This window comes from Euprymna scolopes, chromosome 30 (genome assembly GCF_053919585.1).
Source record: "Euprymna scolopes isolate OS-2025 chromosome 30, ASM5391958v1, whole genome shotgun sequence".
Lineage (NCBI taxonomy): Eukaryota > Metazoa > Mollusca > Cephalopoda > Sepiida > Sepiolidae > Euprymna > Euprymna scolopes.
The window spans coordinates 16,237,715-16,265,386 of NC_136511.1; the positions used below are offsets into that span (position 1 = coordinate 16,237,715).

At 36.2% G+C, this 27,672-nt stretch overlaps 1 long non-coding RNA gene across 1 annotated transcript; it reads right to left on the minus strand.

Moving 5' to 3' along the window:
* Positions 1–512: 512 nt before the first annotated feature.
* LOC145254662 (uncharacterized) lies at positions 513–26,957 on the minus strand. The gene is made up of 2 exons (XR_013863785.1): positions 26,667–26,957; positions 513–3,779 (listed from the first exon to the last, which is right to left on the minus strand). It is a non-coding gene; the product is annotated as an uncharacterized LOC145254662 (long non-coding RNA).
* Positions 26,958–27,672: the final 715 nt, after the last annotated feature.

The following is a 27,672-nucleotide window of genomic DNA, read 5'->3' on the forward strand; positions in this document are numbered from 1 at the left end:
TGCTAATATATTTAGATACTGCAAGAATATGGTTTATTTTCAGTATCTGTTAGTATACAACAAATCAATTTCTTCATTGTTTGTGCTGTTATGTAACATTATTTGCGGTCATAGAGGAGCAGCTGACATGAAGCAAAATAAGATATGCCACAAACTCCTCCACCTAATTGATTGTGAACTGTAAGACATTTAGCATTTTTCCATGTGAGGAGAGTTATGCAACAATATAATGTAGAAAACAGTGTATTTTCTATTAAATTTCTCAACTATAAATGTTATGAAATTTAAAGGACAGACAATTGCTACACTCTACTCTGGAATTTTTAGACATTTTCGCTTCTCAAGAAAGTTGATTGTACTAAAAATACCTAGCATTAAATAGGAATATAGGTTTTAATATACTCTAACATTTTTTTAAAAAAATATGAATTCCTGTAGGCATGTGTGTCTTTGGTTGTGTATAAACAATTTTTTTTTCTGAAAAAGAAAAGAAACTCACAAGAATGCAAATGTGTTTTCATATATCGAACAAATGTGTTTTTAAGACAAAGAGAAGAGTCATATGTATTACAAGAGTTTTTGCTTTGTTTTGATATAAATCATTGTTGGGTTATTTAATGCTTAATCCAGTAATTTTGAAAATATTTCATACTTCAAGGCTTTACTATCTTCAAATAGTTATAGTGTTTAGTTTGATTGTGCCGTAGAAAAGTGAGATTCCATGTGTTTCACTAAATTTGATTTAACAGAACAGGAATAGTTACATATTTTACAAGAATATGGCTTTTCACCAGTGTGAGTTCTCATATGTATCACTAACTTTGATTTAGTAGAACAAGAATATTTGCAAAGTTCACAAGAATATGGTTTAATACCAGTGTGAGTTCTCATATGTGTAACTAAACTTGATTTTACGGAACAAGTATATTCACATAATTGACAAGAATATGGCTTCTCCCCAGTGTGAGTTCTTATATGTCTCACTAAATGTAGTTCATGAGAACAAGAATATTCACATATGTTACAAGAATATGGCATGTCACCGGAGTGAGTTCTCATATGTGTTACTAAACTAGAATGAACAGAACAAGAATAGTTACATATTTTACAGGAATATGGCTTTTCACCAGTGTGAGTTCTCTTATGTACCAATAACCTTGATTTAGTAGAACAAGAATATTCGCATATATCACAAGAATAGGGTTTAGCACCAGTGTGAGTTCTCATATGTGTAACTAAACTTGATTTTACGGAACAAGAATAGTCACATACTTCACAAGAATATGGCTTCTCCCCAGTATGAGTTCTCATATGTCGCACTAAATGTGATTTCTGAGTACAAGAATATTCACATAGTTTACAGGAAAATGGCTTTTCACCAGAATGAATTCTCATATGTGTCACTAAACTTGCTTGAAGAGAACAAGCATAGTTACATATTTTACAAGAATATGGTTTCTCTCCAGTGTGAGTTCTCATATGTTTAACTAAACTTGCTTTAACAAAACAAGAATATTCACAAACTTCACAGGAATATGGCTTCTCACCAGTGTGAATTTTCTTATGTGTAACTAGAGTTGATTTAGCAGCACAAGTAAAATCACATACATCGCAAGAATATGGCTTTTCGCCAGTGTGAGTTCTCATATGTGTCACTAAACTTGATGAAAAAGAACAAGAATAATTACATATTTCACAAGAATATGGCTTTTCCCCAGTGTGAATTCTCATATGTATATACAACTTATTTTTTTCAGTGCAAGAATATTCACAAACGTAACAAGAATATGGCTTTTCACTAGTGTGAGTCCTCATATGCCTACCAAAATTTGGTTTATCAGAAGAAGAATATTCACAAATGTTACAAGAATATAGTTTTGGTCCAGTGTGAGTTTTCATATGTACCACTAAACTGGATTCATCAGGAGAAGAATACTCACATATGTTACAAGAAAATAGTTTTTGTTCAGTGTGAGTTTTCATATGTACCACTAAACTGGATTCATCAGAAGCAGAATAATCACATATGTTACAAGAAAATAGTTTTTGTTCAGTGTGAGATTTCATATGTACCACTAAACTGGATTCATCAGAAGAAGAATAATCACACATGTTACAAGAAAATAGTTTTTGTTCAGTGTGAGTTTTCAGATGTACCACTAAACTGGATTCATCAGAAGCAGAATAATCACACATGTTACAAGAAAATAATTTTTGTTCAGTGTGAGATTTCATATGTACCACTAAACTGGATTCATCAGAAGAATAATCACACATTTTACAAGAAAATAGTTTTTGTTCAATGTGAGTTTTCATATGTACCACTAAACTGGATTCATCAGAAGAAGAATAATCACACATGTTACAAGAAAATAGTTTTTGTTCAATGTGAGTTTTCATATGTACCACTAAACTGGATTCATCAGAAGAAGAATAATCACACATGTTACAAGAAAATAGTTTTTGCTCAATGTGAGTTTTCATATGTACCACTAAACTGGATTCATCAGAAGAATAATCACACATGTTACAAGAAAATAGTTTTTGTTCAGTGTGAGTTTTCATATGTACCACTAAACTGGATTCATCAGAAGAAGAATAGTCACACATGTTACAAATAAATAGTTTTTGGTCAGTGTGACTTTTCATATGTACCACTACACTAGATTCGTCAAAAGAAGAATAATCACACATGTTACAAGAAAAAACTTTTTGTTCAGTGTGAGTTTTCATATGTACCATTACATCGGGTTCATCAAAAGAAGAATAATCACACATGTTACAAGAAAATAGTTTTTGTTCAGTGTGAGTTTTCATATGTACCACTAAACTGGATCCATCAGAAGAATAATCACACATGTTACAAGAAAATTGTTTTTGTTCAATGTGAGTTTTCATATGTACCACTAAACTGGATTCATCAGAAGAAGAATAATCACACATGTTACAAGAAAATAGTTTTTGTTCAGTGTGAGTTTTCATATGTACCACTAAACTGGATTCATCAGAAGAATAATCACACATGTTACAAGAAAAAAGTTTTTGTTCAGTGTGAGTTTTCATATGTACCACTAAACTGGATTCATCAGAAGAAGAATAGTCACACATGTTACAAATAAATAGTTTTTGTTCAGTGTGAGTTTTCATATGTACCACTAAACTGGATTCATCAAAAGAAGAATAATCACACATGTTACAAGAAAAAAGTTTTTGTTTAGTGTGAGTTTTCGTATGTACCATTACATCGGATTCATCAAAAGAAGAATAATCACACATGTTACAAGAAAATAGTTTTTGCTCAATGTGAGTTTTCATATGTACCACTAAACTGGATTCATCAGAAGAAGAATAGTCACACATGTTACAAATAAATAATTTTTGTTCAGTGTGAGTTTTCATATGTACCACTAAACTGGATTCATCAGAAGAATAATCACACATGTTACAAGAAAAAAGTTTTTGTTCAATGTGAGTTTTCATATGTACCATTACATCGGATTCATCAAAAGAAGAATAATCACACATGTTACAAGAATATAGTTTTTGTTCAGTGTGAGTTTTCATATGTACCACTAAACTGGATTCATCAGAAGAAGAATAGTCACACATGTTACAAATAAATAGTTTTTGTTCAGTGTGAGTTTTCATATGTACCACTAAACTGGATTCATCAGAAGAAGAATGATCACACATGTTACAAGTATACATCTTTTCACCAGGAAATCTTAAAGAAAATAATGGTCAACTCAAATTCGGCAACGGCGTTCAAACAGGAACATCTGCAAACAAAAATAATCATTTTTAGTACTTGCATTCACATTTAGTTTCATTATTTTTCAATATTATTTTATTTAACTTACAAATTGAAAATTAATTCACTATTTAATATTATAAGGAACAGAAGAATAATTGCCTCTGTTCACACAGAACCATTCTATAGAGGTATTTATTAGAACATATTCTAGATCGAATTATACTTTATTTTTACATATAATCATGGAAATAAAAACAAAGCATTAATATATATTCCCCATGTGGTGCAATTTTAATTGTTTTTACACATATGTTTAATTACATTATTTATTTGCACTTCAAATTTCCCCAGGACTCTTTATTTTTCACAATATTCTTTGATTAAACTATTGATTTCTCCTAAGATGATGGCTTTTCTCCAGTGAGTGCTTATGTCTCACTATCAACATATTAACAGAGCTCTAGAGTTTTCTGCTGATCCTGTTTAAATCTATGCATAAATGTTGCACCTCAAGACATTTATTTAAATATTCATAGAAGTGGTATGGTCAACACCAGATAATAAATTAAATAATATTATGCAATTCAGAAGCAACCTCAGATCCGTTAATCTTAACCTTTTTGTCGCCTTTTTATGTTCTTGTCTTAAACACGATGTGGTTATGCTCCACATCTGCAAACCTAGATTCACAATGGAAGATGCATTTATGCACGATTGTATCAATAGATAGACCACGGCATGTCAGCGTGTATTCAAGTGAAAATTTCTAAGTCCGAACAAGAGGGGATGTAGGTATAGGTAGATGAGAATCTTATAGACCACGGCATGCCAGCGTGTATTCAAGTGAAAATTTCTAAGTCCAAACAAGAGGGGATGTAGGTATAGGTAGATGAGAATCCTATAGACCAAGGCATGTCAGCGTGTATTCAAGTGAAAATTTCTAAGTCCAAACAAGAGGGGATGTAGGTATAGGTAGATGAGAATCCTATAGACCAAGGCATGTCAGCGTGTATTCAAGTGAAAATTTCTAAGTCCAAACAAGAGGGGATGTAAGTATAGGTAGATGAGAATCCTATAGACTAAGGCATGTCAGCGTGTATTCAAGTGAAAATTTCTAAGTCCAAACAAGAGGGGATGTAGGTATAGGTAGATGAGAATCCTATAGACCAAGGCATTTCAGCGTGTATTCAAGTGAAAATTTCTAAGTCCAAACAAGAGGGGATGTAAGTATAGGTAGATGAGAATCCTATAGACCACGGCATGCCAGCGTGTATTCAAGTGAAAATTTCTAAGTCCAAACAAGAGGGGATGTAGGTATAGGTAGATGAGAATCCTATAGACCAAGACAAGTCAACGTGTAGGTTATGCTCCACATCTGCAAGCACACTGACACATCTGAAATCAAACCTAGATTCACAATGGAACATGCATTTATGCACGATTATATAAATGACACAAAGCTGGAATTTTATATCAGTACTTTTCATCAGTTTTGATTCTGTAATCCAGTCTAATCTGATTTCTTTGGCTTCTGAAACTGGCAACATGATTCCATTACAAAGGAAAAACAACATAAGTGTCCTCGTCTGAAGGTTAATAGATGTTAACCAATTAATGTTAACCGAATAATAAACAATAACATATTTAATCTATTGATTACTGTCTTCAAGTTTTAACTAAGGGATTAGATTTCTTTATTCCTCCCACCCGCCAATATAAATAAACAAAGAATTCTTGCTTCCTTCGAGATTGTGTTTTCTCAAAATGCACAACATTCCCATATTTCCCTTGATAATACTTCTAAAATAAAATCTAGGTTGACTTGAAATACATTAACCATTGACCACAGTGACATTTTAAAATTGTTAAAGCATTAAAGTAAATTTCAGATATTTATATTTGTAAAACAGACAATAGGGACAAGAGGTGTGGTAATAGATCAAACAAATTGAGAAGATATCTTTTCTGAACGACACATCTACGTGTGTTAAACATGATTCTGCCGATTTAGTGGATAAAGCTTGCAAGAACAAAACCAACGTTATACAACTTCTACTTGTGTTGTATATTGAAGATAATTGCTCAGAGTTATTATAAAGTAATTAGAGTTAAAGATAATCATTATTAAAGGAGAATGCTACAATCGAACTCAGTTATCAAAATTTAAAACAAATTCATGTTTTTATTTATATACAATTCCAGGAATGCAGTGAATTATTCATTGTAGCTAGAAAAAATTTGTACAACAAAGTTAGATAAGAGGAATAGTGGGATAATGCAATTAAGGAATGTTCTGTGTGTTGCGAGGACATGTGTTGGAAGCATATCCAATGTCCATGTGCAAAACATGCACATGTTTGGCCACATTCTAACGTCACAAAGAAATATAGAATCAATATATACAATTAAGTTAGACTAAAGTTAGTTAGCATGAGAGACAGGTCAAGAGAGTCAGTAAGAGTTGAGTTGCAGAGAGAGTTAGCCTAAGCTCACTTAGGAAGTGAAGGGAGGAAGACGAGATAATGTAGTAATTTTGCCAGGCATCAAATTCACACCATTTCCATCTCCAGCTGGAAAATAAATGTCTTCACATTGTTATGTAAGCTTTTGTCTTCATTCGTCATTTCAAAAGGTAATGCGTTGTCTTCTGTTATTATAAAAACAATAAGCCACAAAGAAAACAGAACAACGGAATAGAGTTTAAATGTAAATTTTTTTGATCGTTTCTGTTATTGCATCACAACCAGTACTCTTTGTGTTTGTAGAGCAGTCAGTATAGATATGTGGGAATGGAAATTCCCAGGCCGGAGAGTAATCTAGCCACGTGACTTCCTGTTTCTTATATCTCTCTCTCTTTTTCATTCTGGACACTCGAGCAGCCAACATGTAATGAAGCAGTCCTAACTCGTCAGCTTATCATCAATCACAAGTAACAAACTCTTATTCTTTTTAATATTTCTCATGTAAATTCATGTAAATAAATCTGCATTCCTTCACTGATATCTATGTTTTCGTCATCATTATGCGAGCTTTTACTTTTCAATCCTTCTACCATTCAACCACAAAAGCAGACCATCCTGTCCCCCCCCTTCACAGATGCTTTAGTGGTTTGAGTATCTGACAGTTTTTCCAGGTGGGGTAGGTTTTTATTTTGGTGAGTTTATTACTGTCTAGTACCATGTTAAGTTTTTACATGGTCCATAGAGTTATATCTATTAATTTGGTTATATTTTGTTTAGTGGGCTATTTGTTCTTTAATGGTTTTATCAATTCGGAGCTCAGAAGTCTTTATTTTGTTTTCATTGAATATTTTTTGGTATGATGGGTTTAGTGCGCAGTTATAGGCTGGATTCAAGTTAGAAAGTTTTAGTTTAATGTAGTATTGCATGGTCAGTTTTTCTCGTCTTTGTTTTAATGGTTGTTCATTTGCTTTTATATATAGGCTTTCTACTTGGGAGGGGAGTGCGAGTCTCAGTCCCTGATAGTGAATTGTATCTAGTGTTTGTAGATATGCTTTTCTGGCTGATCCATAGATCATAGAGACATAATCCAGTTTAGATAGAATTATTGCTTTGTATATATATATATATATATCATTTGGATTCATCGGACTACTGTTCTCATCTTGAGCATGATTTTCATGTTTCAGTCGATGTAATCTCCTTCTTCAGGTGTATCTTGTCACAAAGACATGTGATGCAGTAGTTAGTTTACTTGTCAAAATCAATTGTAAAAAGTGATATTTTTCTGAAAGTTGAAAGTTCAATCCTCAGTGTAGGCAACCGAAAAATACAATTGCAAATTACTTAGGACTGATGGAACAAAAGCAGGTTATCCCCTTGAAGTACAAAATTCTGTCCAAATTCCAGAGTTTGACAGAAATATTCCTGAATTCGACAAGATACAACTGAAGAAGGTCAGAGGTTACATTGACCAAAACATTGTGAAAATCACACTCAAATAATACGAATAACTAATCCTCATCTCAAAGAATGCTTTGTATACCTTTAGTATGCTTGGTCTGTTCCCCATTTTGTGTGAGTCACCACACATAGTTGTGGAACCTGATTGCATTTTGTCTGGAGTTTCTTGATGTGTGGTATAAAGTTTCTTATACAGGGCTCTACAGACAAACTTATCTTTAGTTGGCCTTTGACAACTAAATATTTTCGTTTACTAGCCAAATAGAAAAGTTACTAGCCAAACCCACATGATTTTAAGAATATGATATCTTAGTTTTGTGACGAGTATGTACATCATAAATATTTTTCTGTATATTTTTTAATAAGTGCAATTCTAAATATACAACAAACTTTATATTGATAATTGAAGGTATAAACATTCTAATTTCTTCAGATGTTTTTTTTAAAAGAAAGAGTATATTGTTCTATTAAACTTTTATTTTTAAATAATTTAACCTTCTTCGTTTTATATAAAAAAGTTGAAAAACTGTTTTCACTCAGTAGTGAGCTTTAGAAGATTGTCAGTGAAAGAAATGCAATCGCCAAAAGATAAACGTTTCATTATTTCTAGTCGCCAAAAAAAATCACTTGCAAATGCGACTGTTTCACTCGCAATGTAGAGCCTTGTTATAAAATCTTATTCTAAGAAATTTGAATTCTTCTACTACTGATATTTCATCATTAGAAACTTTTAAGGATGCATTGTTAGTAGAAGTGAATGCATTTCATTTTTGTTTCATTTGCCAGCACTTCAAAATACAAATCTGAGCGGTTCAATGCATGAGGACACAGCTCGGACCCTTTGTAGGTAGTGGGGTGGAAGCCCAAGGTCTAGGACACTGCCAGGAAGACTCAGGCCAAGGAGTTCATCAAAAAAGTCAAGGCAATCATTGATGTAGGTCCCCAGCAACCTAGTCGCCGATTGCCACAGATTTAGGCATCTCACATAACCCTGTGAAGGCATGTGTGAAGGAGGACTTGAAATGTATGTCCTACAAGTGCCAGACAAGCCAGATCTTGACTGAGAAGACAAAAAACCTCAGACTAATCAAGTCCGTAAGATTGCTCAAGAAACTGAAGCATCCCAAGAAGCAGATGAAAAGAACTTCTGCTAGGATCAGGTGCATAACAGCCAGAACCATCGTTGGATTGCTTGAATAACACAAAAATGCTCATGGTGATAAAAACAAGGTTTCCGGCCACAATTATGATCACTGGTGTCATTTTAAAGAAAATGTTAAGGTGGAAACAAGGTAAAAATTTATAAAATGCATCACAATGAAATTCTTTATCGAACTGCATAATTATTATTATTATTATTTAGATATCTTCAGTTAAAAAAAAGGGTTTGTTTTACAGATTAAAAAAAATGGTCTTGACAATGAGTTAAAAATAAATTCAAGTTTCATGATATATTTTATTTAATTATTAGGTGAAAATACAGAATAGTAAGCAAAACACCCTTCCTTCCCATGTTAAGAATGGGTTTCTAAATAATAATGTTATTATTTCAGCATGGTAGCATAAGTTGACAAGTAGGTTTTGTTATATATATTTTTTTTGTTTTTTTACCACTAAAAAACAAACGCATGTACTTGGTGCATTTTATTGATTTTTAATGCTTTTAGTACATGTGTACTACAAGCGTTAAAAACAACAAAATAGTATTGTTTGGAAATTAAATTTGAAAAATTTGATAATTTTTTTTAATTGACAAACACAGAATAAAAAATGAAACTTTTTTCTGCTTTCGTTTTGAAAGCAGAAAAACAGTTTTCTATTTTTAAGAGAATACAAACTCGTTAGTACACTGATAGCGATGGTTAGCACACAGCTAACCATTACTGTCATCATTTCCCTTTAAGCGATTTTAATTTCTATAAAAGATAACATTTTAAAGAAATTTCCACACAATAATTATCAAATATTTACATATTATACATGAAAATAATTCTGAAACTATTATCTATATGAAAATGGGTGATATATACCGATTTATCTTATCAATTTTTAAATATTCTTCGACAACTTTGCTCAGTCATAACTTTGCTTCCTGTGGTCGTAAAAATAAAAATAAAACAACAGTAAAGACGGACTTCTTTGTTTATACAGCCTGTAAAATTTCAGCCATATCCAATCAAATTTAACCCCGCACAAACGTAACATATAAAATGTAAACATTGAAAAAACTATTTCCCTTTTTGCTGTTGTCATTTTTTACCGTTTTTTTTGGTATTATTATACAAACACCGTGACAGCGTTAGGGTTAGGGTTAGGGTTAGGATTAGGGTTAGGGTTAGGGTTAGGGTTTAGGGTTAGGGTTAGGGTTAGGGGTAGGGTTAATTCGCTGTCACGGTGTTTGTATAGTTTTACCGTTTTTTTTCTATTTTTAATTTGGAGCATAAAAATCTTGAACGCATAAAAGAAAAATAAATCAACATCACTGGAATGCTTATTGTATTCTCTTTCCATCAATGTAATTCTTTTAAAAATTGACCAATAAATAAAAGATACAACTTGTTGAAGCATATTAGGTATGTAATATTGCCGATGTCCACAAAAAGACCGCATATGCTTGTAATGCTAATCTGTGTGGCTAATTTGTTTCTATATTCAAAGTTGTAATTTAACATAATTTATAATAATTATTTTTCTAAGTTTTATTAAAATGGAAAATGATGGGTTTTGTTGGATGACTTTGTTCCTAACTTAGAATTTAGAAGAAAATCTGTCTGGCAACTGCAAGGTTGTAGAAAATAATGTGAGCACAAACTGTAAACATTTCTCAAAAAAAAATAAAACCATATTTGTGAACAGAAATAATATAAAAAAATTACCGAATTTAGACATTTTTTTTTAAAGGTTAATTAATGAAATGTTCTTTTGCAAATGATCATGCAAATTAATTTTCCTTGTGATGGTGATTGTATCTACCTAAACAGGAATATCAGAAAGATGTTTGTTTCATTTGTGTGTATCTGAAATGAGCATTTTAATGTCCCTGTTGTTAGTGCAAATCATCTCATAACTTTATCAATGTCCAAATGTATTGCATTATATATTTATTACGTTCTAGCAGACTGCCTGCTGTTGCCCAGTCGCAAAATATTCACAATTATATTTTAATACAAAAACTGAGACATATTGACGTTAAATTTGAACTCAACCTCAGATCAAAAGTCTCAAACTCAAATCCAACTGTTCTCTTCTATCTGCACTTTCCACACTGACCCCCAAAATAAAGAAGTTGGCTCTTTTATAGAGAGACCCAACCACATCTCATTTGCATAAACCCCCCCTCTCGTCACATCACGTGATTTTCAATCTATAAATACCAGGGGGCGACCATTTTTATTTTCTCTTTTTTTCTTTCCTAACACGAACTGCACAATGCATGAGGTAAGGTTCTTTACTTAACCACAAATATATTAAAAACACACTTGGAAAGACACCCATTTATTTAAATATATTACTTTTGGATTTTTTTGTCATTTAATAAATTGATTACGTGAGGGTATCATGAGATTATATCAAAATTTAATGTTTAAAAATATATTAATTGTCGCTAAAGTTCATGTTTTAACGAATAATTAAATTGAATTGTATTAAAAACGCACACAGAAAAAAAAACACTACATAAAAATCAATCTTGGTTGAAACATTCATAAAAATCCAAACAAGTCAGTTATTTTATATTTGTTTCTGCCATTAATAAGTTTGGCTTAAATGTATTTATTTTATTATAATCTATATATTAATATGATAGCGTGTGTGTTCTTTTGTGTGTCATGTTTACATCTTTTTCTTCCAAGTAACTCTCGTTTAATTTCTTGCAATAAATAATTTTACCAAGAATTCTTCATAAGTTTTGGATTCGGTTTTGATTATAATTGAACGAACTCAAGTTTATATGTATGTATATATATATATATATATATATATATATATATATATATATATATATATATATAAGCGAGATAAGACACTGATAGAATTCAGATGAAAAATCCTGATAGATATTACTTAAAGTAATACTTTCAAGGAGATCCTAGCCAAAAAGGAAAAGCTCAATATTTAAGAATAGAGCAATATATAAGTTTCGTGGTTTCATTCGCAGCTGAACATTTTTCTAACTGCATTTCATTTCCTCTGATGATAAGTCCCATTGTTGAAAATCCATGGATTAAGGAAATTAAAATAACCCCTCTATATATTCCTTTGTCAAACAATAAATTCTTAAATCGAATATATGTCTCTATATGTTGTTTTTTCAGAATTTAAAATTGAACCACGAAACTTATATATATATATATATATACATTCTTTATGAGTTTTGATTTTGGTTTCAGTTCAAGCTGATGCACCGAAGAAATCACAACTTTTTAATATATAAGTATAGAAAATTGACTGTATGATAATGTTTACAAAATCTTCATAAATTAAAATATCATATTTAAGCGTATTTTACTACCTGGCATCCCTGCTACCTTAGATAAATACTTTTGTAGTTTTAACAAAAGAGCTACAATAATATCAGGGCGTTTCCGTTTACGCTTAACATTCACAGAATGCCAACATGAATATATTACATATAAAACTGTCCACTGTAGAATTTCCACAGGTCCCGCTAGTTATAATTATTATTATAAGTTTTATTAAAAAGTTCTGTAAATATATTAAAAACGCACTAAGAAAGACATCCATTTATTTAAATTTCTTTTATTTAAATATGTCCATTTTGTTACTTACTTAAAAAAACAATATTTTATAAATATATATTTTTTCTTTTAAATCTTTAAAAATTTTGTAAATATATTTTTTTTTAAATCTTGCTTGCGAATATTTGACAATGTCTGCTATTTGACATGTTTACAAACAACCAACACCTTGTGCCAATGTCAAGGTCGAATCAGCAGTGTCATTTGAAATGTGTGCCAGTCGTCATCTTCTGCTACAGGGTATCCTATACTTTACTTGTTCCGATTTTCAGTAGTATATTCTGATTCCTTGCACAAAAATACACTTATATGGCAAATTTTAATGCTTAATCTTCTGTTAAAACAGATATAACATTTTTACTTAAAAACTAGTGTAAAAATACACTTATATGGTAAATTTCATTTCTTAGTCTTGTGTTTTAACAAAGATATAACATTTTTACTGAAAAACTGTGACAAAACGTCTTAAAAAGGGAAAAATATCTAAATGTGCACGGTACAAAAATAGTCATTCCTTAATTTTAATTGGATTTTAAAAAATTTTTAAAGATTCTTTCTTAGCTTATCAAGCTCTTTCTATGTATGTCATTACTGAAATATGTTAAGCTCACGTGTATTGATACTGTAAGATAAGCCTTGTTCGGGATGACTGTTAAAGTTGGATAATGGAGACTTGCAAACCAGGATGGACATTGCGCCTTCATCGAGTGTTTGAGAACTGACTAATGAGCTTGGAGTTATCAAATCAACAATTCACTGAAATTTGAAGCAACTTGATTTTGTTCACAAAAAATGCACCAATATCTGCACAAACTCACTGAAGCCCAAACCAGTAAAAGAGTTGGCATTTGCCCTCAAGTGTTCAGCAATTCATTGGATGAACATTTTTGGAAGTACATTGGTTCTAAAACAAGATCAATTCGGCAAGAGAGTTATGTTGTGCATATGGTGGAACTTTAAAGGAAATGTGCATTTTGAGTTAGCTTCAAATGGTCGTGCCATGAGTGCCAAACTTTAATGTAAGTAACTGAAGCAGGTTTACGAAAAGTGGAAACAGGAAAATGCCAAGCTACACGCCACCAGGAAGAGAAAGACAAGTTTGAAGAGATGGATGGCATTGAGGTATGACCACATCCAGTCCTGACTGTGCTTCATCAGATTACACCTTTTCCACTCAATGCAACACTTTCTGAAGAGCTGCTGATTCAACTTGTTTGAGGAAGTCAAGGACGAATGTGAAGAATTCTATGATGTGAAGCTGGCTGAATAGTAGTCTGACCATATCCAAAACCTTGCAGATCGATGGCAGAAAGTCTTGGAAAATGATGATCTTTATTTTGATGATTAATTTTGTTATTACTTGTCAAGTCAATTTCAATTTTTCACGAGTATTTACAAACTTTATGGACAACCTAATATCAGATATAGTAGTTCTGCAGTTTGCTTATTGAAATTTAAAATGTATGACCTACCTCCCACAACTATTTTTATTGTTTTATATATTTTTTTAAAATTTATTTTAGCCTATTTATTTTTGTGAGTAATTTCACTTACAACGGTTTACAGATGTAAAATTACATCAGTATCTTTTTATGCTCATATATAATGACATCTATGCAAATAAACCTACTTATATTAGTTGTTTAACTGATCTGTGTATTTTGGTTTATCATTAAAATCATTTCTTTTGTTTTTTGACAGGAGTGTTATTGTATTGTTATCATTGTACATGATCTGGATGATATAATTATTTTATTGTATTGTGAATTCAGATATCGAGTAAGCTCTATTATGAATGGTGAGCCAAGTTCCAATCTGTTATTGAGATCTGGGTATAACTTAGAAATGATACTTATGTGTGTGCTCTTTAATTCTAATGTGTAAGGGTCCCATTGTACTACCCACATAAAAGTTGTTGTATGTGGTGCATTCCAATATGCAAACTGCATTTGTGTGGTGACAAATGTGTTTGATGTTCATAAAACAGTTTGCCAATGTGCATGGAGGTTGGCTATCTTGTATTTGTGTGGCTAGCTGCTATCTCAAAGATATACCTAGGTGGACAAGTTGCATATAAATACCCTCTCTTCTGATAGCATTGTGGATCACTGTCATGATTTTGTCGTTAAAGTGAAGTATTTGGAGGAAGCAAGTGTTGGGTGTGAAACTTCCTATTCATTTTTTTTTTAGAATTTTGGAGGTGCATGTAGGTATATATATATATATATATATATATATATATATATATAGCATGGGTACCCGGTGTAGCCCGGGTGTTTAGAGGTGTGTGTTGAGCAAAAAAAAATAAATAAATAAAAAGTGGTAGTAGGAAGGCAGGTTCGAAGCCATACTGCAAAGGAGGAAAAGAATGTGAAAAAAATGTGACGTCTTTGCTGTTACGACCACCACCAAACCGGAAGTGATGTAGGTTTAAATTAAGGCTAGAAAATCAAAAAGAGGGGGTGATTTTTGAAAATATCGGTTAAAAAAGCAACCTCTTCCAGTAGAAAAGTGCCCAGTTTAGGGTGAAGCAATTAATGTTTTCAGTCAATTTTTCGGTATTTGTCGTCTAAATGGTCGAGCTTCAAAACGATACTGATTTTGTGAAAATCCGTCACCTCTGTCGATAGTTTTAGGCAGGCATGCAAGCATACATACATAGAATTATATATTTGTAGCTCAAATTTTCCACCCAAACCGATTAAAAAGCTTGCCCTATCTCTGAATACATTTTATGTAAAATTTCAAATGTTTAGACCAGAAATTGTCTGAGTAATTTTGTAGAGACCACAGAGGTCAATTTTTTTTAACTTTGATCCCTATTATGACCCCTGAACATTTGTTTTGGGCTCAAATCCAGTTAGATCCATGTCCAAAGAACCTATATCTAAAATTTCAAGTGTTTAGACCCAAAATGGTCGGAGGAGTTTGGTAGAGTTCTCAAAGGTCAAATCGTTGAACTTTAACCCCTTAACAGCCAAATTTCTTACCAAAAGCCAATTACAAAGATTTTTTCCAAATCTCAGTACCCTGTATATCAAATTTCGAGTCTATAGACTGAAAATTGACAGAGTTATTGTGTAGGGAAATGTACAGACAGACAGGCAAACAGATACTTTCACTTTATATATATATATATATATATATATATATATATATATATATATACAGCATAATAATCATACACTGGTTCTCATCAGATCACTGAAGTTAAACAACGTTGAGTCTGGTTAGTACCAAATGGGTGACCATTTGGAAATTTTAGAGGCTGTATATACTCTCCGCTTATCTCTGGATTGTTTTCAGTCATCCTGAACCTCCACTTGCCACAATGGTATTCAATAAGATTCAAGAAAGGTTGGAGATTGCACAACTCTTGCCACAAAATGTTTATTTCAAGACTGAAGGAAGCTACAATATATATGTGTAGGTATATGACATTTGTAATTTGATTAACCCTTTGGATCCAGTTTCATTTTCTGTGAAACTCATTTTCTCATCAGGACTTAATTATTAAGAAAAATAAATTAAACCACTAACTAATTAGTCTAATGTAAAAAAAAACATATATATAATAAATAGGTAATATTAACTATAAAATAAAGAAAATGTAAAATTAAAAAATCATGCTATTTCAGTTAACTGTGAATATACAAATTAATAACTTTATTTCATTTACTGCTGTAATCCTGTTACCGATTAGAATTCAAAGTTTACATGGTTAAAGGAGATTTGAAACAACTAAAATTTGACAAAGAGGAATTTACTTGGAATGTATTATAGAATAATGTCACACAGAGTATATTATTGCATAAAAGTTTGACTTTTCAAGTACGAGGGCCGTGCAATAAGTAATGCCCCTGACCCACTTCCAGTTGTCTGATCTAGCTGAAATTTTGCATGTGAAATGATTTATATCTCTACGGGTTATGTAGCAAATTACATCTCTGAACTAATTGTGGTTTCTGTTTTACAGGTGTTTGAACTGAGTCAGGTGTGAAATGGAGCCTGTTAAATGTCGAGCAGTGATCCGGTTTTTGTATTTGAAAGGACACACACCACAAGAGACTTTTGATGAAATGAAAGAAACTTATGGTGATAATGCCCCATTTTATGACCTTGTAAAATGCTGACATCGTGAATTCAAACATGGCCGGAAGTCTGTGGAAATAGCTCCCAGACCTGGTCGTCCCCCTTCTGTCATTGATGAGGCATCTGTCCGTCAAGTTGAGGCTGCCATTTTGGAAGATCGGTGCATTACTATTCGTCAAATAGCCCAAGATGTCAAGATTAGTACAGGGTCTGTGGAAACTATCATTCATGACCATTTGCATATGCATAAGGTGGATTCCCAGGTTGCTCACACCATTCCAGAAGCGAGAACGCGTTGAGTGCTCGAGGATGAATTTGGAGATGTGCCAAGAAGATGAGTCAAAGTTTTTCAAAAGACTGATCACACAGGATGAAACCTGGGTCCATCACTATGATCCAGAGACCAAAACCCAGTCAATGCAGTGGAAGCATTTGGACTCACCACCTCCAAAGAAGACAAGGGTACAGCCCTACGCTGCCAAGGTCATGCTCACAGTCTTCTGGGACCAGGACGGAGTAGTGATGACAGATTTTCTGCCAAAGGGTATCACAATTACAGGCGCCTATTATGCTTCACTTTTGAGGAAATTAAGGGAAGCTATCAAAATCAAGAGGCAGGGCAAGATCAGTAAAGGTACCCTCCTCCTGCAGGACAACGCTCCGGTCCACAACTCGCATGTCACCAGATCAGAAGCACGGGTGTGTGGTTATGAAATCTTCCCCATCCTCCCTACTCTCCTGACCTTGTACCTCTTCCCAGCCTGAAGTTGTTTTTGAAAGTAAAGAGTTTCCCAGATGATGCAGCCTTGATTTCTGAAGTCATGTCGTGGTTGGAGGACCAACCTGGGGTGTTCTACAAAAACGGTCTCCAGAGCTGCATCAAACAATGGGAGAAATGTATAACTGTGGGTGGTTCCTATGTAGAGAAAGACTAATAACTGTGCCAACTTTCGTTGCTCTACTGCTATGGGAAGTGGGTCAGGGGCATTACCTATTGCACGCCCCTCATAAGCGCTATTATTAAAAAATTATTAATATATATATATATATATATATATATATATATATATATATATATATATATGTATTAGAGAGAGACAAACAGACAGACAGATTTATAGAACATGAATTGTTTTTGGTCTTCCTTCATCAACCCCAACAACATTCAATTTCTTGTATTGTGGTAGCCTTCTAAGACTTCCTTATATACATAACTCGCAATGCTTCAGGTAAACTGCACTTGAGCTTAATAAACGTACATCTTCCATCTATCACAAATTTTACTTTATCTACAAAAACATTATTTCAGCACAGTACAATAAGTGCATAAGTACCAGAGTCAAGATAGTACTAGTGCACGTATTGATTCATGCTGAAATAACATTATTATTTAGAATGCCATTCTTAACAAGGGGAGGAGAGGGTGTTTTATACCTTTTCTTTACTTTGAACCTTACAATTTAATAAAAACAGATATCATAAAACTTTAATTAAATTTGAAAATAGCGCGGACCAATAAATGTACTAGCACCAAAAAAGATTTTTAGCTTAAAAAAAAAAAAAAAAAAAAAACAACCTTTACAATGATGACTTTTATTGGTTTTCACAGGTGCTCAAAATGAGTATACCATTTAAAAGTGATGCAAAGAAATAGTTTTTATGATATGAAGAAATTACTTTTTTTTAAAAGTAGCTGTCACTTTCTATATAAATTTAACATAAAATGAACACCCATTTTCTGACCACCTAGTGATAATTTTTTGTGAGAGGAGGTTGTCTGAAAGACTTTTTTTTGATCAACGTAAAATGAGCACCTACGTTTTTGACACGGTGGGGGGGGTGACAATTGGGTCGGGGCTAAAAAAATTTTTTATTTAATTCTTTTATATAAACACATCGTTGATTCCAATGTATAACTTAATGGTTTTCATTGGGCGCCATTTTGTTTTACTTAATTTTACATGAAAAAGAGAAAATGGAATTAAAAGCAATAATATATTAAAACATTCAATAAAGAATTTGGTGCTTGTGCAGTTTCAAGACGACATTAAAAAAAAACAAATAAAAAGGAAAAATCTGTATTATGTACTTAAGCGTGACAAAAAAAAAATAAAGAAAATAAACTTATCTTGCAAACGTTGATTTGACTGGAGGGAGCAGGAGAAATAATTTGTTTTCCAGTATGCTGATAATGAATTTGACATTAAAAAGACGTGCAAAGGAATAATTTCGTCGCTTTTACCATCACCACCCCTCCAAAAAATGGCAGCCAGAGAAAAGCACTAGATGTTACAGTGGAAAAAGCGACGTCTTAAAAGTAGGAAAATTATTTGGGTCAATGTTCACCGTTACACCAACTGAAGACACCTCAACAATTTCTTAAAAAAATGATGACTTTTTGTGGAAAAAAAAACTATTTAGAGGGTAAAGTAGATTACCCGGTGATAGCGTAAGCTCCGAGGGGTTGCAAAGGATGCCCTAAGCGACCCCCCCTACTGGGTCGAGTAACAAGTTTTGTAGTACGGCGAGCAGCGAGTAACTAATTTGTGCCAACCGTTCACCAGTAAGTCGTTAACAGAAGGTATTTATTTCCAGAAAATTTACAAGTAAAAAATCAGAAAAATTTGGCACAAGGCCGAAGATGGGGGAGGGGAAAGGACGGTCTTCTCTGACTAGTTCTAACTAATCTAACCTAACTAGTTCCTACTTTCACTCTACTTACACCATAATACCACATTCATACTATACATCCATCAGCGTATACATCCTTCATCAATCACCATAAGAACATCATACCATGATAACCTAATTAAAACCCATAAGAAAGGGGGATTTGGGAAGATAAAAATTTTATATACAAAATACAAATGAAATATTTACACTGTTAGTAACAAAAGACCCCCCTGTTGTTAAACTATGGCAGATACACCGATTCGCCAGTCGAAAGGGTGATGCGGGTCCGAACGCTTTATTTAAAACACCTCTTACGAAAACTTCGAAAGGGAACCCGCATCTCTGGCGAATCAAGTGACCTGTCACCTAATTGGGGAGGGGAGTGGGGTTAAAAAAAAAAAAAAAAAAAAAAAAAAAAAGGGGGGGGGCAAACTTAAAAGGGACCTAATGATCGCTATCACACACTAGCTAGGTTATGAACAAAGAAGCCTAAATAATGGTCCTACTCTTGCCTATATCGTGACCTACTCTGGACTAAAAACGAGTCAGGGCTGACGTTCGTTCCTGTCACCCAAAATTCTTTTTCCTAAGGAACATCCAAGAACCAGTCAAGACTTGCTTCTCTCACCCGACACACACGCGCAACTGACACCCACCTTTCAACAAAGTCTGACGGAGAGAGTCTAACTCTCTCGGCCTTGATACGATCCTTCAAATAATGACGGAAGAGTCGTATAAGGTCGAGGGGAGCAAAGTCCTCAGATCCATAGACCACTTTCATACGTGTGTTCCAGATAACACCTCTCATCACAGCTAGCAAGGTCAAACACAAATCTTTTCTGAGCCTATCCGTTGTCGGAGCCCAATTGCTACAGACATTAATAGGAACCAAAGTTAATGAGGATGTGTTTAGTATGCGAACCATGAGACCTGTAACAAACTCAATCAGCGGCGTCACGATGCGACAATAAACGAAGGCGTGACATAAAGTCTCGTCCTCATCGCCGCACCGTTTACAAATAGGCGAATCCACCAAGCCAGCTGAGTGGAGTCTCTTACCGACCCAGAGAGCATCCCGAATTACCAGCCAGGTCAGGGAAGCCTCGTCGTTAGTGAGGCATCCTGACCCAGGCGCCCAAGGCCAGATTGAGCGGAGCTGCTCCTTCGTCAAAGGGAGCCTCCCACCGATGACATCCGTTACGGATCCCCTCACTAAAACCCGATATAATGCCTTTCGGGACAACAGCAGAGTGTTAGAGAGGCTTTCCTTCACTCTTAGGAGGGACTTCAGTGCGCGCCGGCACTCGCGATAGAAGGGACATTCACCTCGGGGCAACCTGTGTGCCTCCCCCTCGGAGTAGTGCACCCCTCTCAAAGCCGGGAAGGCTTTCTTGGTGTCCTCCATCCAGAGGCCACCGTTTTCCCTATCTTGTGTGCACATTCGATCTAGGTAGTAGAGCCGTAACGTGTATAGCCGAATCTCCACGTTTGGCATACCTAGACCGCCTTCAGAAGGATGTAGGTAGCAGACATCGCGACAGACCTTAGGGGCCCTTCCAAGCCATAAGAAGTTGAAAAGAGCCCTCTGCAAATATAGCAGTGTATCTGACGGGATTGGAAGCACTGATAGACGATAAATAGCGATTGGATAGATGTGAGTATTACACACCTCCGCTCGCCCCTTTAATGAAAGGTTTCTACTGATCCACCGTGAAGCTGCAGACCGTACCGCTTTCAGAACCTCCGACCAATTTTTCTCCAGCTGGAGGTCAGGACCAAACCAGACGCCGAGTATCTTGCAAGGCCCATCACTCCAACTAAAGGGCCCCTGAAGGGGCATACCCCTCCAGGCACCAATGCGCAAACCTGAAGACTTGTCGCAGTTAATTTTGGCCCCTGTTACCGTTTCATACAATCTGATTTCTACACCGACGACACTAATCTCAGCACTGCTCGTTACAAGCACAGTTACGTCGTCGGCATAGGCGGAGTACTTCGCCTGGGCATCCACACCTGGCAAAGTGATTCCGCGTAGGACCGGATTCACCCTTAGCCTGCGCAAAAATGGCTCGATCGCAAGCACATATAGCATGGGTGATAACGATCACCCTTGACGAATGGAACGTGACAAACTGAAGGGTCTCGACCTCTTCCCATTTACTTCTACCATCACCGCGGGGTTAGCATAGAGAAGATGAACCCAAGAGCAAAATTGCGGGCCAAAACCGGCCGCCGATAAAACAGCCCCCAAGTACCGATGGTCAACCCTATCGAAGGCTTTGGACTGATCTAAATTGATCAGCGCGGCCTCAGTGTCGACTTTTTCTATCATCAGGCGTATCGAGTGCAAGTTATCCTGGATTGTCCTGCCCTTCACGGCACACGTTTGCTCGGGGCTAATAAGACGAGCCAGGACAAGCTGCAGACGATTTGCGAGAATCTTGGCCAAAATCTTTAACTCAGCGTTAAGCATCGTTAAGGGCCTGAAATTACCTAACCCATCCCCACCATCTTTGCTTTTACAAACAAGCTTTATCACACCCATGGTAAAGTACTTGGGGATTGAGCCGTTCCTAAACCATGAGTTAAACAAAACCGTCAGCAAGGGGACAAAGATGTGCGACAACCTCAAATACACTTCGTAGGGGAGACCATCGATCCCCGGTGACTTATTAAGGCCGACCCGCTTTAAGGCTTCAATGACTTCATCCTCCGTTATGCCACCTTCGCACCTAGCCGCTTCGGTCGTCGAAAGACGAGAAAAGTCAGCCAAATAGGTGTCAAACTGTTCTAATGACAGACCGGGTTCCATGGAAAAAAGCTCCTGGAAATGGGATCTAAACGCCTCCAGCACACCCTGGTTTGTAGTCACGGTACGCCCGTCCGGCAATGTGACACGAGCGATGTGCCTATTAGCCGCTTTCCTAAGCTCCTCTGCACGCAGTTCAGCGGCCATGTTTGTTGCTTCCTGGGGCATTCTTTTTAACCTAGCCCTAATCGCTAAGGCTTGGTGCTCCTTTTCAGCAAGGGAGGCAAGCCGAGCCCTAATTATATTAACGCTAGCACTATCCCCCTCCTCCACCGCCCGATCTAGTCTAGACTCTAGTGTCACTTTAGCTGCCCTAGAATCTAGATTGAGTCTTTTGCTAAAGTCAGCAGCAAAGGACCTAATGGCTTCCTTAACTTTTACCCACCACTTATTCCCAATAATTGCCCCCGTCAATTCCCGCTGTAGGGTTAGTAATAGCCCGTCACGGAAGCCCTTCACATCGAACAACGACGTGTTGAGCTTCCAGTAACCGGCTAATCTAGGCTTAGGTCTATCTAAGTTTACCCGTACACGAACAAGTCTGTGATCCGAGTAAACTATATTGTGGAAACTTGGACAATCCAATACTCCTACGTCGACTCGCCTAACTAAGAACCGGTCGATATAGCTCGAGACCTGTATCGAATCGGAGCCGCCTCTACCTGTCCAAGTCCACACTAAGTCACGGGGCTTTTCATTTCGGAATTTGTCGATAAGATCAAACTTATCCACAAATTCATGAAATACAACAGCATCCCGATCTTTGTTAGTTCCCCTAGATGTTAACCCAAATCGATCTAACTCGGGATCCAGGACGGCGTTCCAGTCTCCCGCTAAGATAACCGTTCTGGAAACATCTATGAACTGCTCGATCCGCCGAAAAAAACCAGCCAGCTCAGAATGGCTATTGGGCGCATAAACCCCAATAAGACGTAATGCCCTACCCTTTATGGTAACATCCAAAACACATAGTCTTCCCTCCGGATCCAAGTAACACGGGTCACACGACGCATCTAGAGACCTTTTAACTAGCCAGGAAACCCCTCTCGAGCGAGAATTATAGTGCGCTGAGTAAGCCTCAAAGGTCTTAGACAGTGCACCCAAATGGTCACCAGGAATAAGGTGGGTTTCCTGCACACAACAGATATCCACTCCGAGGTGCTGCAGGTCCAAACTCAAGCGCCATTTGCGCGAGTCGGCCCTTAGCCCTCGGACATTTAAACTAGCAAGCTTGAGATCCATGGTGGTGCCTTAGGGTTGAGTACCAGAAACGAACATCGCGGTCGTGAGCGTGCCGACAGCTCTCGTGAGGGAATAGGTACCCATCGCAGTATCGATGAGTCCGTCACGAGAGATACCGCCGACATGCAGGGGATAGGTTAGTTTTACTATCCTATACAAGGAGGGGTGCATTTTAACCGGGACCCTCCCAACACAACATTTTTTTAGGCTTTTTATATCAGAGTCTTTAAAGATAGCTAGGGGAGGGGAAAGATTAAAGGTCTTGTTTGCCTCCTCCAGCATTTGCCATAGGTCCTTAGCTTCTTCTCTTTTTCTTATTACGGTTAAAACCCGTCTTGCATTGGGGAAGTTGGTGGGGGTGTCTATTAGCTTCCCCCCTACCTCCCTGAAATCGGCTAACTTGCCTAGGTCTGGGCCTTTTAGGTTTTTGCTGTTATTAATAGCAGCTGTATTAAGAATACAGATATCCTTTCCAGGGAGGTAGAGGGTTTTTTTCTTTTGTTCAATAGCGGGGGTAGTATCCATGTTAGTAGGGTCAGTAGGGTTTTTTTCAGGAGAGGCAGGAGGAGTGTTGTGAGGGGACTTAGAGGTGGCTGTAACAGGAGTGGAGGATTTGTGTTTCTTAAGGGGACTTAGTGGTGTTAGTTTGGATATTTTGGGAGAAATGGGAGTTGTGACTGGAGGAGGCATTTTGAAAGGAGAAGGAGTTTTGGATGTAGTGGGGGACTGACTTATTAATTTTATGTTTTTTGGTGGAGGTGATTTGCACGGGGATTGGGGTATTTTCTTTTTTTGAGAGTCCAGTTTCTTTTTTAGGTTAACAATTTCGAGGTATTTATCCTTTCCCGGGTCATTTTTGAGCATGGCTTGCTCTCTCTGTTGCTCGAGGCTCAGGCGTCCAGGGGTTTTCTTCCCGGGGGCGATCTGCCAGGGTTCTCCTCTGAGTGGTTCATCCGGGGTTGTATCGTGGCTGGTAAGTTTAGGAAAGCTTGTGGTGGTTGTGCTTCCCAGGTGTTGTCCGGTGAGTCTTTTGGGGTTTGGTGTGGGTTTTTTTTTGGGGCATTCCGATGTCAGATGCCCAATTTCACTACAGTTCCAACAAGTTGGTCTCCTGCCAGCTACTATAATGGGTAATTTTTCTTCTCCTACTTCTAGGAAATAAGGAATGTTTGTGAAGTTTTCTTTATCGAGGAGAATGTCAAAAGACCATATTCCATGGAACTCGTCAACTTGGACGGATACCATTTCTCCAAATTTCAAAAAGAAGGCACCGAGATGTTCTCCTTCGATGTGGTGTGGGACGTGGAAAACTGAAACCGTAGTTTGTCGTTTCCCCATATATTCGGTCCTCAGAATGTATTGCGCTGTAATAATTTCTTTCTGCGATATTGTAATGCATTCTTCAGGAGAGTTCAGAAGAATGTTCCAGGTATTATAACCCTTACATTTAATGATGCGTAAGGGTCTAACTCCTGCTGTGGCCAAGAGGTTGATGACGATGTCTGCTGTTGCTCTGATAACCTTTTTAGTCTTCCTGTCCACAACAAATAGTGTTAGGCACTTTTTTCTAATCTCCTCTAATTTGGGCAGGTTGACAATTAAGCCGGTGTCGTTGACGAGTTCCAGGCATTGTTTTGCCTTTTCCACGAAGTCCTTAACGTCAATGTCGATTTTGGGGGGTTTAGACCAAGTGTTAGACAAAGAAGGTGTGGCACTTTCCTGCTCCATGGTGTCAACAATAATGGGCGTCTGGCTCGCAGCAGCGGCCATAGCCGAACCGTTAAAAAAACGGTTAAAAAATGTTCAAACAAAACTGTTATAAAAACAGTAAAAAGTAGAGCAAAAAAAAAAAGAAAAAGAAAATCCGACTCGGTGAAGAAGAAGGAAAGGAAAAAGACAAAGAGGAGATAAACAACTTACAAAATAATCGCAGCAAATAATCGTAGCGTTGAGAGGAAGAGAGTCGTTAACAGAACTGGCGCTAGTCAGAGACACAATTCTTTTATAACAGAAGAATAGTGCCTCCCCCTACTCCTCCAAGTCTATAAGAGACTCGTTCTCTCAACCACTCAGATTAGAATTCCGCCCTCGAGGCCGGCGCCACCAAGTAAGCAATCTCCTTTTTTTATTTTTATTTTCTCACATTTTATAGGTTTTCAGTTATGCTGAAAACAAATATCACAGGGAAAATTAGTGCAGACAATAAGTTGTCGCAACTGTATTTTGCTACATATTTTCTAGTAGTTTTATTTGGCCGCCATCTTTGTCGTTTCAATGAAATGGTATATTGAGCATGCACGCACACGCAGCAATGAGCAGATAATCTATGTAATTAGCTCAACGCAATTCCAAAAGCCGTTCTTAAAATGGGGAGGTGAAGGTGTTTATTCCGAAAGCCGTTCTTAACATGGGGAGGTAGGGAGTTATTCCGAAGCGGAGAGGGGGGGGAGTTTTCTGAAAGAAATGAGGTTGAATATACGTTTGCATCTCGTAGACTTAACTACACACATCGTCTGCGCATGCTCACTGAACCAACCATTTCAGTAAAACAAAGATGGCGGCCAATTCAAACTACTAGAAATTACGATGCATAATACAGATATTTATATCTCGAAAACTATTTGTCTGCGCTAATTTTTCCTGCGATATTCGTGTTCAGCATAGGCGAAAACTTATTTAGGTTGTAGAGTTATCGAAAAATGTAGAGGCATCTTCAGTTGGCGTAACGGTGAACTTTGACCATTATTTGTTTGCGCATATTTTGAATAGCAAAACCTAAAACTATTGCCTTAATACACGAAAATTAAATTTTAAAAAATATTTTAGCTGAAAAAAACAAAACAAAAACAAAGAGAAAGCTTTTAGCAAAAGAAAACAAAAAAGCAGAAAAAATTATTCCCCCTACCCCGCCATTAGATGCCCAGAACGTGGTTGCTTATTTTACGTTGACCAAAAAAAAAAAAAAAAGAAAAAAAAAAAAGCTTTCTGGCAGTCATCCCACCGCTCGCAACAAAAAATAAAATTACCACTAAGTGGCTAGAAAATGAGTGCTCATTTTATGTTAAATTTATATAGAAAAGTGATCCCCCACTTTTTGAAAAACTAATTTCTCATATCACGAAAACTATTTCTCTGCGTCACTTTTAAATATTAGATTCGTTTTCAGCACCTTCAAAAATTCGCCATTGTAATTTTTTTTTTTGGGGGGGGGAAGAATCTTGAACATTGACTGCAACGTAGTCTTTTCGTAGAACTAATTTGTTAAATATTTGTTTATCCTTTTTTCGTTTTGTGTCTATATTGTAACATGACACAAATTTTAACGGAATTAAATAAACTTAATTAAATGTTTCAGATTGCTTAAAATGTTATTGGAAGCACAATTAAAAAATAAATTGCGAAAAAAAAAAACTTACCTTTCATTCCACGAAATTCAATACGAAAAAAATAAAGAAAGAAAGAGGGGGGGAAAAAAAGAAAGAAGGGGGGGGAACGATATAATCTTTTATGTTCAAACATAAAAATAATGACGACGGTTTGTTGGGATTTCTCTAGTAAATCAATAACATTTCTGTGTTTTTTGTGTCCAATTCATTAAGAAATAAGATATATGAAGATATAAAAGAATTTAAAAATAAAAAGGTTATTTAAACGTGCAGTTAAAGAAAATAAACGACACGCCAAAATATCTCAAGAACAATGAATTTAGGTCATCGTAACACGGTGCATTCATTATTTTGTTCCTTGTGTCAAAAAGGTCCGTTCATAAGTTTATGTATTGTATTTATTTGCTTCCCCACCAAAGCAAATTAGGCACAAGGCCGTTTTTAATGTGGGGTAAAACCAGCTCCCCTAAAAGTAGGCAAAAAGGGGGCACTCTGGTTACCAAAAATAATAATTGTCCCATCCCAGTATAGAGGGTTTCCCCTCTATTGGCTGGGGCAAATTACTTTTAGTGCAGACTGCAGCAAGAACAGATGGTATTTATTTGCTCCCCCACCGAGCAAATTAGGCACAAGGCCGATTTTTAATGTGAGGAGTGAAGGGAGGGGAAGGGAAAAAGGGGACCAGCTCCCGAGAGGTGGGAAATGGGAGCTGGTTAAAGGGCAGGCATGTGGGGTTGCCCCCACATCTGGTCTTTGCTAGTCATAGCTAGTCCTAGCTAGTCATAGCTTGCAGTATCTGCCGGAACAGATGGTATTTATTTGCTCCCCCACCGAGCAAATTAGGCACAAGGCCAATTTTTAATGTGAGGAGTGAAGGGAGGGGGAAGGGAAAAAGGGGACCAGCTCCCGAGAGGTGGAAAATGGGAGCTGGTTAAAGGTCAGGTATGTGGGGTTTCCCCCACATCTGGTCTTTGCTTGCAGTATCTGCCGGAACAGATGGTGTTTATTTGCTCCCCCACCGAGCAAATTAGGCACA